This window comes from Sabethes cyaneus, chromosome 2 (genome assembly GCF_943734655.1).
Source record: "Sabethes cyaneus chromosome 2, idSabCyanKW18_F2, whole genome shotgun sequence".
Lineage (NCBI taxonomy): Eukaryota > Metazoa > Arthropoda > Insecta > Diptera > Culicidae > Sabethes > Sabethes cyaneus.
Window position 1 is genome coordinate 28,541,124 of NC_071354.1, and position 16,923 is coordinate 28,558,046.

At 38.5% G+C, this 16,923-nt stretch overlaps 1 protein-coding gene across 1 annotated transcript in view; it reads right to left on the bottom strand.

The window, feature by feature from the left end:
• The window catches only part of LOC128735215 (cAMP-dependent protein kinase catalytic subunit 3-like), a 41,855-nt gene that overhangs the window by 20,399 nt on the left and 4,533 nt on the right, over window positions 1-16,923 (bottom strand). The gene's annotated exons all lie outside the window — the stretch shown is intronic.

Below are 16,923 nucleotides of genomic sequence, written 5' to 3' on the forward strand. Positions count from 1 at the left end.
TCGATTCTGCCTTTTAATTGTTTGTTTGCGTGTAATAGATCCAATTGAGATCCAATTGTCCGCATGTAAATTGATTCCAACTCTGCCACAGTGCCACATGCAAGCAATCAGAGAATGACAATTTGATTTGTGTTTCGCAACCGCCACAATCAAACTCAACAACTGTGCTAACTAATTGGAGCTCAGGGAGAACAACAACAGCACGAGAAGGAGCTTCCACCTCTTAACCTAATTGGGTTTCGGTTACTGATACCACTTTCCACAGTACTTTTTTCCGTCCGTCGTAGACGGACAATCAGGAAATTAGGAGACGAAAAGCTCACGCGAGGGTTCAAGGTTTTCCGGGCACATCGATGAACTACTACCTACTACTGTCTTCAGGGTATGATTGATTGCTGCTCGTAAAAATCAACCCCAGAAAAGTGAATGGGCTGTTTATGGTATTAAAATTGCTGCGCAATAGAACCGAAGTGGGAGGAGGAGGAGCTGTGAAGGACTGCATGCGATGTGTTCGCATGATTATTCATTTTCATTACTTTCAGTTTCCGTTGGTGATAATCTGGATCCTGAAGTAATTAATAATTCGAAACAAGTTTTACTGCTTCTGCTTCTGTATGGATACATGATGATTCCTTACTGTTTTCATGAAATCTCTAACCACAAAAACTGACGAAATAAGCGTACCAATTTTCACAAGTCAGTGATTCTGGCCTGGCTGTAGAGAATCTGCTGAATTGTAGGATTTATAGTTTTGAGGAATTTAATATCCAGCCTATAAAGACAGTGGTTTGCTAGCTATTTCGTGAAGTATCGGGCAGGGCACTCTGCTTAAGCTTTAGCAGACTTGGGATTCTATGATGGAAATTATGTTGGGTTGTTTGCTTTCACAGTTAGGAAAACCTACATTAGAAAGTAGTACGGATCAAAACGTTCTAGTCAAGTTAAACAAAAAAAATTCGAACTAAACCTTAATAGTTTCTGGTCTAAAAATGTGTTTGTGAATCAACAGTTGAACCTTTGCCAAACGAATTTTTGGCTGATTGATGAGTTCTTATATTTGAAGTCTCTGGTCACCGCCGACAATAATACGAGCAAATTCAACGACGCATTCAAGCAGGAAATCGAGCCTTCTTTTCCCTCCGCAAGATGCTTCGATCTGGGAGCATGCGCCGCCGCACAAAGCTGACGATATACAAAACGCTAATCAGACCGGTAGTCCTCTACGGACTTGAAACAGTAACTTTGCTTACGGAGGACATACGTGCACTAGTCGTATTTGAACGAAAGGTGTTGCAGACTATTTTTGGCGGAGTACAAGCAGAAAGCGGAGAGTGGCGGAGACGTATGAATCACGAGCTACAAGCACTGCTTGGAGAGATTCCCATCGTACACCTGACGAAAGTTGGGAGACTACGGTGGGCCAGCCACGTCGCAAGGATGCCAGGCGACTGTAGCCCAGGACCGAGTACAATGGAGAGGAATACGGCAAGAGTCACCCCGGCTCTCGGCTGCTAAAGTAAGTAAAGTATCCTGCCTTGCGCTATGCGTTGAGATATCTGCCTAGGAAAAGCAAAATTGATTCCCCTTTCATTCTCTCCCAAATTAACATCAACAGTTTACATAGAAACCTCAGATCATGGGATTTTTTAAGATTACAATACCAACGCATAAATTACGGCCAAGACCAACTCATAAGAGCGATGTGTGACGTTTTTAACAAGGATTATTTTCATATTCACATTACGCTAGTACATAAGATTTCTATTAAATGTTATATCTATACCTATAAAGAAGGATTTCTGTCTGTCTGTCTGTCTGTATGTTCCTTATAGAATCGAAAACTACTGAACCAATCGGCATGAAAATATGCATGTAGAGGTTTTTTGGGGCCAGGAAAGGTTTTAGTGATGGTTAGAAACCCCTCCCCCCACTAAGAGGGGGGGCTCCCATACAAATGAAACACAAATTTCTGCATAACTCGACAACTAATCAAGCAAATACAACAAAATTTGGCATGTGGGTGTTTCCGGTGACAAGAATTTATTCTATGGTAAATTGAGACCCCTCCCCTCTTTATAAGGGGAATTATAACTCCTCTCCTCTTTAAAAGGGGGGACTTCCATACAAATTTCCTCATAACTCGAGAACTAATCAAGCAAATGGAACCAAATTTGGCACGTGAAGGTTTTCGAGGGCAAGAATATTTTCTATAGTAAATTAGAACCCCTCCCCACTTTAAGAGGGGGGGCTCCTGTACCAAAGAAACACAATTTTCCTCATAACTCGAGAACTAATCAAGCAAATGGAACCAAATTTGACACGTGGGTGTTTTTGGAGACAAACATTTTTTCTATGATGAACTGGGACCCCTCCTCATTTTAGGAGGGGGGGCTCCTATACAAATGAAATGCAAATTTCCTCATAACTCTAGAATTAATCAAGCAAATGGAACCAAATTTGGCATGTGAAAGTTTTCTAGGGCATGAATATTTTCTATGGTGAATTAGAACCCCTCCCCACTTTAAGTGGGGGGGCTCCTATACAAACGAAATACAAATTTCCTCATAACTCGAGAACTAATTAAGCAAATGGAACCAAATTTGACACGTGGGTGTTTTTATAGACAAAATTTTTTTCTATGATGAACTGGGACCCCTCCTCACTTTAGGAGGGGAAGCTCCTGTACAAATGAAATACAAATTTCCTCATAACTCGAGAGCTAATCAAGCAAATGAAACCAAATTTGGCATGTGAAAGTTTTTGAGGGCAAGAATAATTTCCATGGTGAATTAGGACCCCTCCCAACTTTAAGAGGGGGGCTCCTATACAAACGAAATACAAATTTCCTCATAACTCGAGAACTAATCAAGCAAATGGAACCAAATTTGGCACGTTGGTGTTTTTGGAGACAAATTTTTTTTCTATGATGAATTGGGACCCTTACCCACTTTAGGAGGGGGGGCTCCTATATAAATGAAAAACAAATTTCCTCATAACTCGAGAACTAATCAACCAAATGGAATCAAATTTGACATGTAAGTGGTTTTGGACGCAAGATTTTTTTCTATGGTGAATTGAGACCCCTCTCTTCTTTAGAAAGCGAGTTATGGCCCATCTCCCCTTTAAGAGGGTGGGCTTCCATACAAATGAAATGCAAATTTCCTCTTATCTCGAGAACTAATCAATCAAATGGAACCAAATTTGGCATGTGGGAGTTTTAGATGGCAGAAATTTTTTCTATGGTGAATTACGACCCCTTCCCCTTTTAAGAGGGGAGCTCCCATACAAATGAAATTCAAATTTCCTTATAACTTGAGAACTAATCAAGCAAATGGAACCAAATTTGGCATGTGGGAGTTTTTGGAGTCTTGAATTCATTTTACGATAGTTAGAGACCTCTCACCCCTGTGGCAGGGGGATATGGACTCTCATACAAATAAAACAGAAATTTTTGCGAAACTCAAAAACTAATCGAACTCGAGAAATTCGAGACTCTTTCATAAGACGTTAGTCAATACAAGACCACAAAAACTATCTATAGTAACACTAGATCATTCAGGACGAGACGGTCGCGAGTGTTGCCGGTGACCCGCCGTCGGAAGCGCCGCCCACTGGGGGGCTTGCAAAATTCGAGATTGTGACAAAGATCATCCGAGATTCATGATTTACGTACAACACAGGTTAATTTGTGGCAATACGAAGTTTGTCGGGTCAGCTAGTTAATTATAAAGTAGAACGTAAGTTGAAATTGTGTGTGATCAAAAATGAACTGTCAACTTTGTAAACGTGTATTATGTAACGATCATTAAAGATGAAGGGTTTTTATGTCTTATCGAGAGCGGTCGATGTATGATCATCTCACGAAGGTTTTTTTTCCTATGCAATTCAATTTATGGAGGTGTGGCTGGCCAGATGAATAAATAACATACACTCAAGTCTTTTTTTACACGGTTTGTTTTTTTCGATTACTCGAAAACGGTGCAGCTACGGAACTATTTACAATCTACGTGAGGAATGTCGAGCTACTCCCAAACGTATTGAGAAATAAATTAATGGTCTCTAAGTTACCCCGTTCTTAATGCTCAAAAAACTAAACCGTGTACAAAAAGTACTTGAGTGTAAATAAAATAAAATAAATAAAACACTGCGACGGTCCTAATCCGTTTTCAGGAACGCCGCTTCATTGCGCCTATCGCTGCTTTTTGCAGCTGAGAGTGCGAATCCAGTGTCCAATTTGTTGTGATTTAAGCATTGTATCTTGTGTCGAGCGCGCACTTTCCAGCGAATGCTTCAGTTGAGTAGTTTTTTTCTGGCTTGTACTGGTGAGTATATTTAAAACTATTGAGCTTGTATTATGAATACAAAAAGGACTTGTCTGATCCGATGGATGATTCCCAGCTTACTTTTACACTTGTAAAAGTGCTGAAAAAAATAAACCCAAGTATGATAGGTAGAACTAGAGAGGTCAGCTGGACTATGGGTTATAGTTTCCCCCATTATATATCCCCACAGTGGTCCAGTTTCCTCGAACACAAAGAGACTTTGTCATCTGACGAGTCAGAAACTGGTGGTCTACTTGGAAGAACCTCTTTTGCAATTTGCTAGAAATGGCTGAAAGTATCCTCAAGCGTAATGGCGAATGCTAAGGAATCAAGAAGTGCAAAAATCCGAAAACAACTGTCTAAAAACCTTGGATGTCCCTCTAACCACAATCTGGATTTCTGAAATTTTCAGATAGTTCGGAGGGGATTTTTGAAACTTTCAGCGATATAATCATGGCAAACTATAATGGGCTGGTCATGTAGCAATGAATGAAGTCGGATGAGCGACCAGATAAAATATTACCATACATATACCAAAAACTTTAATTAATTTAATGCTACGAATTGAAATTTTAACCCAAGGCTATTCAAGTGTATCAAAATTTATTGCTATTAGGGAGAAGATCCCAGCATCGGACAGCTCCCAATGTCGGATACATCTGATTGTTATGGCTCAAACGGTGCATCTTAATAGCAAGTATGATAAAAACAAAAAAAAAAATAGTGGGGTTGTGTCCTGAGATGACCGCATGGTTAACGTAAGATTACGTTGGCTTGGGTGGCAAAATTATCATTACAGCACCTAACAATCGACCAATCGACGCACGTCCGACTTTCCAATGAAACAACTTTGACTAACAATACTTGAAATTTTGAAACGCTTGGCCATTGTGACATTACCTTCGAAAATTTTGTTGTTCTCTTGCTGCTGTGCTAGGGTGATTTATGTATTTTGGACCCTTTTTTGGACACTTTCATTTGATTTTGCTGTAAATGTCTAAAATAGACTATGCGTAACGCCTGTCCAAAATAGACAAATCACCCTATTGTCGATTTGAAAATTTCATTAGTTCCTCAATGACAAATATTTCAACCATGACATAACTTACGTAGGGTCTTTTTCTAATTCCCGTCGTAATAAGGAAAGCCATTCTAATTTTCATCATTTGCTGGATGGATTTAGTGAATACTCCAAAAGTTCTTGTACTGATTTGACTCAAACACACTTACCTTCCGATCCGTGAACTTTGAAATCACTGAAAAGCGACTATTAAAGCATATTATAGAAATTACGCAACTGACTTTATTGCTAAAATTCGTCGTACCGTTTTAAAATCCGTCCAACAAAATTTTTCATCGTCCGAACTAAAAATCACAACAATGTTTACGAAGCTAACGCGCATGTATTTGTGTAGGACGGCATGACAAATGTTATTCTACAAAATTTCTGCAGGTCAGGCAAGTTTTTCTGGCTGTAGAATAACGACAATGCCTTGCGTGAGTTATTTTCATTTACGAATGACGGAAATTAGCACGATTAGTCGACATTGTCTTCTTCGTCGCATGAAAAAACGTAGGAAATTTGGCTGGTAGGACTTCTTTAATGATAAAAAGCATTTAAATAGATCTCAGCTCACTTTGATTGATTGCGTATGATAGACAACTAACTAAAATATTAGGGAATAACTAGTTTTGCATTGTGTGTCATAAAAATGCTGATATTTTTAATAATTTGTGTTGGATAAGACGGGAATAGGCAATTACGACGATGTAGCAACATACCCTAGCTGAATCTTCTTATCGATACCTCTCGTTATACACCAGAGCAACAATCGATGAAATGATTCAGCTAAACAAAAAAAAATGGCACAACTTGAAAAATGGGACGGACTAGAATTGTATCTAAAATGTGTAGGAATAAAACTAGGGTTACCTATCCGCAGTGCTATCGGTTGCTGCGGAGCAATACAACGCACACCATCGGAATGGCACCGAAAACTAGTCAGTGGAAGGCAACCAAAGGAGAAAGAAGAAGATAAGAAGAACAAAACACGCCATCCCGATTGATACTGTTCTCCGCTTGTCGGTAAGTCGAAAGGGAAATTACACTGAATGCGTTGCAGGTGCATCCGTCTATCTAGTAAAATTTTACTTAATTTCACTCCAAATACGTAATAATAGATACTGCCTAGTTAGCTACAAGGTGCAGTGCAGTGATCTAACAAGCCAGTCGTCGTATGTTTGAATCTCGGCTGGGTGCTGTTGCTAGATAAAATCAGTAGAATCGTTACACATTATTTGTAATTGTCCTGTCCCCTAACAGCCGGCTGTGAAGTTTGTCGATAAAAAAGGGTCGAGTCTTAGAAAGTCACTCAAGTCAAAGGTTTTGTTTTTTTTGTTATATTTTTTTAGTTATATAGTTATAATTTTGATAAATGTTTTTGAACCGCTTTTTTCAGACTAGAAATTTATTTTTATTTTTTCAGTATTTTTTTATGAAAACTTTACCCATAGTCACCCATAGATCTTTTTTTTAGGTGCGGAAATTTTCGAGTTATAATTGTTATAAAAAAAGTGTGAAGTTCTGTGTCGAGGTCCACGAACGAAGGGCTCACGTAGGACTACGAATGTATGTTTAATTCGACAAAGCTTGACATTTTGCAAATGTTTATCATGCAAATTTTTAATTTACTGTATTGTAATAAATGCTCAGAATAATTTTGTCAGCTCCCGATTTTGTCTACCTCTGATTTTGTCTACCCCCGATTTTATCAGCTTTTTATCCCGATTTTGTCAGCCTATAAATTTTGTTTAACTTTTGTGCTTCCAGCCAGCTTAAGACTATTCTGATTCTCTGGGGAGAGTCTCTGAAAAAAATGATGCCTTCTTGCGAGTAATTCGGGGTCAAAATTAAGGTATTTTTATAGTAAAAGTTCTATAGTTCTTAAACAAGCAAAGATAGAGGTATACTATTTTCAGCAATGTTGTGCATTTTTACTATTTGAACAACTTCGTAAGACAGATGAAAGTCATACAACAACTACAAAAACAGCTAAAATAGAAAAACTGATTTTAACAATTTTTCATTTATGAGAAATAGGATGTTTCCATCTTTGCTGAAGAGATAGAAGGTTACTGTCTTCAGTTTAAATTTCCTTAATGCCCAGCTCTATATATCACTTTTATCCGTTTCACCACTCAGACTTTCATCAGGAAACAATCACACTTGTTCTGGTGACTGGTGATGAGGTATCATTTGAAAATTTGAAAGCATTTTGAAAATTTTTATGCGAAGTGGCATTAGTCAACTCTAAGTAACTGACTTGAAACAAGTATGCTGTTAACGAATGTTAACTGGCTTAAGAAGCTTACGGTTGAACGGAAAAAATAAATTAATAATCTGGGTTATTCCGTCAACCCCTTTTTCATATTCGACAACAGATTTGAATAAATTCTTGCGTTATTTGGATACAATTGGGCTAAAGATAGGGTCACGGGCGGTATCCTAGGCTTATGCTTTACAATTGGGCTGAAGATAGGGTTGGTCGTTCTCTTTTTTTATAACTGTGTATTTTCAGGACATCAAATTGGAATAGGTTTGACGCGGTCCTAAGTAATCATGTTGGGACGAAAGGATTTTATCATTTTTTCTAGCGTACTTCCCAAGCACAGATATCAAATCAGTATAAGTCTGAACGTCGTAAAGAATATTCGACCTGTTGGGACGAGGGGTTTCGATGCTTTTTTTCTTAAACTAAAGTATTATCGAAATCACAGAAAGCAGATGGTGTATTTAACTGTTTTCTCTGCCTGTGGAGCTAGGCGATCACAAAGAAAATATATGGGGATATTTGACCTTGAAACTTTTCGTTAATTTTCACTAATTAATGCTTGAAAAAATAGTTGTACAGTATTATAATATTAGGCTGATATAATTGGAAAACTGATATAATCGGAAAAAAAAATTTTCTTTGCTCAAAGTATGCCAAGTTTACTAATAAATTATGTTATTTTTTTACATTATTTTGACGTAGGACTACGTCTTTGTTTATTATACTGGGACTTGGTAGCACTTTGTGAAAACGAAGTGTAACGTTTGAATGAAAGATTTCAAATGCTAATAACTACTAAACTACTGAACGAAACTGAACAATTTATATGTCGTTGGATATAAAAAATGACCAGCAATTTTTTAGGGGAGTAAGGGAGCAATTTTATGGGGGGCGTAAGAGGGGGGGCTCCTATACAAATAAAACACAAATTTCCTCATAACTCGAGAACTAGTCAAGCAAATGGAACCAAATTTGGCATGTGGGGGTTTCAGAAGGCAGGTTTAATTTTCTAGGGTATACTGAGACCTCTTCTCCTTCTAAGAGAGAGGGGGGGCTCCCGTACAAATGAAATACAAATTTCATCAAAACTCTAGAACTAATCAAGCAAATGGAACCAAATTTGGAATGCAGGGGTTTTAGAAGGCAAGAATTTTTTCTATGGTAAATAAGGTCCCCTCCCCTCTTTAGGAGGGGGGGGGGGCACCCATACAAATAATATTCAAATTTCCTCATAACTCGAGAACTATTCCAGCAAAAGGAACCAAAATTGGCTTGTGAGGGTTTTTGAAGGTAAGACGTTTTTCTGTGGTGTACTGAGACCCCTTCTTTTAAGAACTAATCAAGCAAATGAAACCAAATTTGTCATGTGGGGGGTTTAGAAGGCAGGATTTTTTTCTATTGTATAATGAGACCCATCCGTCTTTTAACAGGGGGGGGGGGATTTTTTCTAAGGTGGATAAGAAGCTTTGCTTTCTTTAAGAAGGGGAGATCCCATACAAATGTAATACAAATTTCTTCATAACTCGAGAACTAATCAAGCAAATGGCACCAAATTTGGCGTGTGGGTTTTTTTGGAGGCATGAATTTATTTATTTTATGATGCTTTGAGAACCCTCACCCCTGTGGTAGGGGGATAATTCATTACCATTTCAACCTTTATGATGCACACAAGTGATTTTTAAAAGAAATTTCTATGTCTCAGAGGTTGCAGGCATTGTACCTATGAACCCCAGTCCACGTATTTTCAAAACCACCATTGCATTAAATGAAGAATTGAATCTGAATATTTCGCTCTTCTCTTTTAAACATTCACTTAAACAATGGCACTCGCAGATTCTTATAAGCATACATGTACCAGAAATGCAGTTTATATTAGTCTTTGATCTAATGTTCTGATATAGTCCTACGTCACCCTTTCGTACAACCCTTAGGGCTGTGTACCTTGTAGTTTTTTTGCATTTTGCATTTGGTAATGTCTCTACATATTAGGGTTATTCAAAAAAAAAAGTTTTAAATGCGTACCAAAAATACGATGTCTGTACAAAAGTTGTAGAACATACTAAAATACGTAACTTTGTCGAATATAGTAACTATCTATCTCTTATGGTTTTCGAAATATAATGATTTGTATGTCAAAAGCACTTAAAGAGAACTTGTTAAAATAACTATAACTTTTCAGGGTACAATCAAATACAGACAACTGATACTTGCTCTAACAGGTTTTTTATTGCACTTTTATGTGTGAGTTATTTGATCTGCTACCAATTACAAAGTTGTTTCTATTGACATTTATTACAACTTTGCTGAACACGAAGTCACGAATGACATAAGCTGTTAAAGTAACTATAATCTAACAAAAAAAAATTGCTGAGCACATCAAACGTGTATCTTGAATATGTGAGAAAATAAATTTCCTATTTCACTTTTAAGGGGATTAATCACATAATGATTCCTGTCAAATTAAAGGTTCTTTTATACCAAGAAATATTGCTAAAGATACTATATGTGGAAAATCTCGCGTTTCGGCGTAATCTCACGCGATTACGTATTTCGCTGTTTGGACCACTGTGCAGCCTGGCCCATTAAGGGTTAAAACGTCTGAAACACTCATTTGGTTGTTCATATGACCTCAAAGGAATTATTAAATAACTTAAAAGGAACAAACAAAAAATTTGTTTTTAGGGCTGATATAATCGGAAAAAAGCTGATTAATCGGGAGTAGATATAATCGGGTGTAGGTATAATCAGGAATTGATATAATCGGAACCATACTGTAACAGAAATCACATAAGTGCTACATCTTGCATAAATCGATTGGTATCTAAACTATGAAAATCTATTCATAATTGGCAGAGCTGTTAGCGTTCAAAATCTTTCATATTTTCGTGAGGCTCACATGTTTCGATTTTTTGACACCCTATCCCAAACCGTAAGACGTACTCCTACATCACAAAAAGAGAAAAAGTAAGGCCCTTTCTAGAAGTTAGTCTGGATAAATTTAGCAAAAACTAAGCACGCGAAGTTGCTTCCCGGGCTGCACAATGTTAGCACTTTTAGTTACATAAACTTATTTATGACTAAAATTAGTCATGTATCGGTTGCCGTAACTATTCTGTAACAACTGTGTAACAGCAACACAAAGTTTCATTGCATTCTGAGAGGGTCATGAGAGGGTGGGGTTGGCGTGAAATGCGTCGGATAGAAAAGAAGAAAACGCAAAAGAGAAAAAGAAGAAAAACAGGCCGGAAAAAAGAAAAACGAAAGAATAATCGTGACACAATGGGAGGGTAAACGGGACGTGAAAAGAAAAAAAATGGAAAAGCGAACACGAGGCAGAAAGAGGAGACTGGATAGCAAAAGAGTGAGAACGGAAAAAGTGAGAACGGAAACCATGAGTGAAAATAAAGAAAACCGATAGGGAAAACAAGGAAAACGAGAAAGAATTTGAGCACAAACTGGACACAAAAGGAGAAAAAACAGAAGAAACAAGAGAAATCAAAAGGGAAAAAAGGAATAGGAGAGAGAGAGAGAGAGAGAGAGAGAGAGAGAGAGAGAGAGAGAGAGAGAGAGAGAGAGAGAGAGAGAGAGAGAGAGAGAGAAATCGATCGAAGAAAAGAGGAGCACGGGAAAAAGATATCAAACGGAATTTAAAAGGAGGAAAGTAGAACAAAACGGGAATGATAAATCAGAATGCGATAGAAAATAGGACAGAAAAAGAAGAAAAAATAAACAGGAAAAACGCACCAAAGAATACCGTAAAACTGGAAAGAAAAGATGAAAAACAGGAGATAAAAAAGGAATACTGGAAAGCAGTGGTAAAAAAGAGAGCCAAAACAGAATAAACGTGACACAAAAAACGGAGTAAAACGTAAACATGTGAGAGAGTAAGTCGAAATACGAAATTCGGATTAATTTCAAGTTCAATTTCGTATACATGTTCAAATTCAAGTCTAATTTAATGATCAAATCATTTCAAATTTAGTCCAATTTCAAATTCAATTTAAGTTTCCTGTTTATTTTTAACTAAAGCATCAAGCCCAAATTCAAGTTGTGGGTTCAAATCCGGTTATAATCTCTGATTACAACTTGGTTCGACCCATGCACCTTCCAGCATTGGACAAAAGATAGGAGTCACAACGACAACTTGTTAACCATAGCTACCTATTACCCCCCCCCCCTTCCTTTCCACCCTTCCCCTTCATTCCCGAAAAAATCCTTCTTCATTACTTTCCCTTACCGTCCCTTCATCAATTGTAGAATCATCGTTTCAAAATAAATATCAAATTCAAGTGTTATTTAATGGCATGTCAAGTTCGATTTCAAGTCAAATTTCTACTCTAAATTCTCTAATTTCAAAGCTTAATTTCTGGTCCAACCTTGATTTGAAATCCAATTTCACCTGAAAGTCCGGACTTCTCAACCTAATCGACCGGTATTTTTATGGTAACTAATAATAATAATAAACTCGCCTCAATTCTTAAATTTTTTCATTTTTCAATTTATCGACAGTGCATACTCAAGAATCAATAGCTTTCTTCATTTGGGTGGACGCGTAGAAGATTTTCCGATCGAAAGATGCAAAAATATAGAAAATCTATCGTTATTAGCGTCCAGAACCTGACCATTTTTCGGGTTAGATTTTTTGGAATGACATCCTATCTAGCCATACATTGGCGTAAGACGCAGTCCTGTTGTTTGTTGCTTTTGCGATGAATTGCCAAACAGAACTTAGACTTTGACAACTCAGACTCAGACATTCGTTGCAATAAAGCAGTAAAAACGCAATATGAAACTGCGACAAGATTTAATTGTACATATGTGCTTACTTTGTATTTTTCGAGATTATTCAGAAATTTTTTGCTGGTGGATGACAAATATATATAGCTTTGGGAGATTAACAAATATTTTTTAGCCTCACTAGACACACGTTTACTTCTGCTTCTAAGTCCTGAATCACAGGATAAGACGTTTATAACCTATTCTCTTTTTTATTATAATTACTTAAGGTTTGTACTTTTACTGCCAGGCTGCGCCATTCGTTAAATTCCCATCGCAAAAAAAGGTATTGAAGTAAAAATCGACATCCGTTTGGTCCTAGTACTTATTTCACGCGGGACCGAGCGCCGCCATTCTACGCTATCAGCAACGCGCATTTAACCAATTTAAACCCCGTAAAGCTGTTGGTGAGCGCGCGGAAGTGATTTATCGATAATGGCCCGGATTTTTCGCGCTGATTTTGTCTTTTTTTTTGTTTCGGCTGGGCGGCGATGCGAAATTCTCTTTCTTCATCGATAGGATATCCTGTTTCAGCAGTAGATAAAAGTATACATATATTTTATTTAAAATAAATTGCCGCCCGTTTCGTTTCGGGTTCAAATTGGCCTGGTTATAACTATAATAAATCAGCTGTTAGAAACTCTCTATTAGTTAGGTGCTTGTAAATTGTTCTAGTATTTCTGATGAAAAGCGGTGGCTGGTGGTTGAGAAGTGCAAACGTGATTTTCGTTCTCGAAAATCACTGACTTTCGATGTATTTATCACAGTTTTCATCGACGTTGAGATTTTTTTTGGTAAAAATAACATCGGTAGTGATGACCAGCGTGGAATTTATCCGTCAAAACTGGTTTTTATTGATAAACATAGAAGTAACTACAAATGGCAGGTTTTGAAATTGTGTCAAACATTTCACACAGCAGGTGTGATTACGCAGAATTTTGAATGAACATGTTTATCTCCGCTTGGTGTCAAGTTGCGAACAAAACAGTGTTTTTTGCCTCGCCACACATAAAAAACCGAGTAAAAAATTTAAGTACAAAACAAAATATCTACACTACAACAATCGTCAGCCACGAGTACCTCTGCGACCGCGGGTCATAAATTACCGAGTGTAGCACAAAATTAACACTCGTCATGACAGTTTAAGCATAAATTTCACCAAAATGTTTGGCACGTCTGTCACCCATTCGCTGGTCTGGTTGGTCGTTAACCACCGATCGCGTGCTTTCGAAAAGGATAAACAGTAACGAAAAGTAGAACAATCTGAATATATCACCTTTTGGGCAATTCTAGATTCCTGTATGTCACTCTCCGTTGTAGTCAGTTTTGTCACAAAAAAAATTAATTCTATTTTGTAGTAGGTACCTAAGTCATGCAAATAACTTCCGTTATAAAAATCTTATCTTTCGGCAAGCGATTTTACAGGTGTCTTATCTTATTCTAACAAATGTACAAAACAGATTTGTTGCCATTTCTGTTGAAATCCGGCTCCGTTGCACCGGACCGCCGAGCAGCTTTTTTGTTTGATGAATGACTGTTTCGTTCCTTATCGCCAGCTATCGTATATCTAAGAATGTGAACAAATTATTCGTGTGCATAACTTGGGACTACACCACGATGGAATATATTATGGTGTCATTCTGAGGTTCGGTGTTCGATTTTGGACACAAAATCATTAATTAAAACCGAAATTTTACTATAGTTTTCGATATTCAGTTAATTGGTATTCAAAGCTTTGTTAAACCAAAGCGAAAGGCTCGTTTTGTTTAGCGAAAACAATAAAATCGCTCTGACATTTGACTACCAAATCAGCCCCGGGACAAATGTTTAATTAATTTAACGCACGCTTCCAATCAACAGGTGTGATGTGTATGTGCCACGGTTGTTGTGTACTCACAAAGAGCTTTTTCACACTCAACACGCACTTTTGCTGTCTGCTATTATCAAAACCAATCAACTAACGATTGAATCAGCCCCATCAATTCGATTCTCGAAACCGGAAAACACCGAAAATAAAATTACCAATATTGACCGCCTCCTGCCGCGCTGGTCCTCCAAAACACTCCGTCCACTATACTCAACCAACCGCAACCAAAACGGACTCGAGTCGTCCGTCGTGTGGCGCTGCCGAGTGCCGTTGAGTTGATACACAAGTGGGAAAATAATTGAACCAATCCGAACGACCGACCCCCCGTCGGTCGTCGAACGCCGACGACGTCGGTCTTTTCTGCCCAAAAAGAAGCCGTTGTGAATGAAAATCCATTCACGATGATTGATGCTTGCGAGTGATGCTGTGCCTTACGTGTGGTGAGTATCACTATCAGTTGAAGTGGCTATCGCACTTCTACGGCACTGAAGCACTAATTGAATAGTCAAGTCCGCGTACAAGTGGTAGCCCAGCCGGGGCCAACTGGTTTAGATCTGATTGCGCACCGGTGCACCGGACGGCGTAGAACCAAAGTGAGGCCACCACCTGTTAAGATATGCTATCACCGCCCCGTTTGTAAACACGTGATTGTCACATGTGTTTCGGAAGGACTGGCTTTTCCACTCAATTCCGATTTTTCCCTGTGATTGATTTTTGGGTGAGATTACGAAAATATTGCGACCGGCAAGGCCAACGTCATTTGGTCGGTTTTTATTATTTTCCATTCTAACCGGCGGTGCTCCTCGGTTCTGCTGGCTGGTTGATCAGCTGAGAGAGCTGGTTCGGCTCGAAGTTGTCTGAAGCACACCAAGGTCAGTTTTAAAAATAACTTTTATTGTGGAACTTGTGCGCGTAGATTTCCCTCAAATTCGCCGTGGAGTAGGTAGCATAAGCGAGGAGGGTTGGAAAACGAAAACGCAAACGACGACCGACCAACGAAAGTGCTTGGTGGCGTGGGATAAATGTTTACGACAACTGGACTAAGAACGGGAGACACTCGACGAGTGTCGTCTACACACGAAGAGGAATGTGCATAGAAAACATAACCAGAGACAAAATGAATTAGGTTATGTGATTTGTTCTTGAATTATGTTTAACTCAACCAGACGACACAGATTTACTTGAGACATTTTATGCTTCTCGTCAGTGAAATAAAATAAAATTGATATTTCCATCATTTTAAACTTTTTAGAAGGCCAACGGATACCGTTTGACGGAAAACATTGCTTGAATTAGGAATTTGAGGTTTGTGCGTTGATAAATCTCAAAGTAGTGAATTAAAGTGAATTTACTGAAAACATTCTGGATTAAAACTGTAATTTGTTAGCTACTAGTTGGTCTCGAGGTACGACTATGGTCTAACAAGCCGGACGACGTATGTTCGAATCTCGGCTGGGAGAGACTGTAAGAGTGAAAAGGATCCTGTACTCTAACAGCTGGCTGCGAATGTTGTCTGTTGAATCAAAAACAGAAGTTACAACTTTCAAATGCGGCATCTACCACTAAAGATGTGCTTTGATTTACTTGACGACGTCCTAATAATGTTTAAATAAGCTAAAAAAATTATAGGCAATTTTTCTGAGATGTCGAACATTTTTTAGAGATTAGTTTTATGTAAATGCACACTAATATTTACGCACAATATATATAGAGAACTAGTCCTGTTCATCTAACTATTGTTCCTACGATTAAAATTTCAAACAATGTGAAAGACTCCCAACAACAATCAGCTGCACGTAATCTCCTTTTGAGATGACTTGATGCACTGCAAAGGGGAGGAGATGTAGCGCTCCTACCCTGTGAGTCCTTTATTGACATAGCACCCGATTAGATCCGAACTCGGATGTAAACTACGGATCAGCTCAAAATTTAGATTCAGATTCAATTTCAAAGTAAGATCCAAATTTATGGCTAAATTGTTGGTACAATTGATCAAAATTTAGGTCTAAATTCCAGTTTAAATTTTGGTCGCTAGTTAGATCCAAATTTTAGGTTGAAACTGAGTCAGTAGGATTTTTGCACTAGCTCCGTAACTCATAACTGTCCTGTACTCTAACAGCTTGGCCGCGAAGTCTTGTTTTTTACGAGTAGGGATATCTGCTGAGCACCTTAGAAGATACGGTACTATCAGACACCTGAGAAGACATCTCAGGGAGTGGGGTTAGGTATCCCGACCCCCCTGATGGAGTGTGAGGATCCGAACCCACTAAAACTCTACTCGAGTCTTCAGCCTTAATCCCCCCTGACACCACCTTATCGGTATTACTTGAGGGAGGGGCTATTAAGGCGCTTAACGCATTCTCTGGGATAACTACAGGACTATGGTAGTTAGGCTGTTTATTCGCCGTTGATCGGCTCTCAAGCGGTTTTGTAGCTCAATCTACAATCTGGGTAGCAACCGCGTTGACCGCTCCGCGCTGGAACACATCCTTTGGACTAAGTTATTCGGAGTAGCGTCCTGACCGCTCACTGCCATCATGTTGCTTCTCGCGCCCGCGGAACGAGGGCATTTGAAGAAAGCATGTTTTGCAGTTTCCTCAACATCCACGCATTCGGGACACGCGGG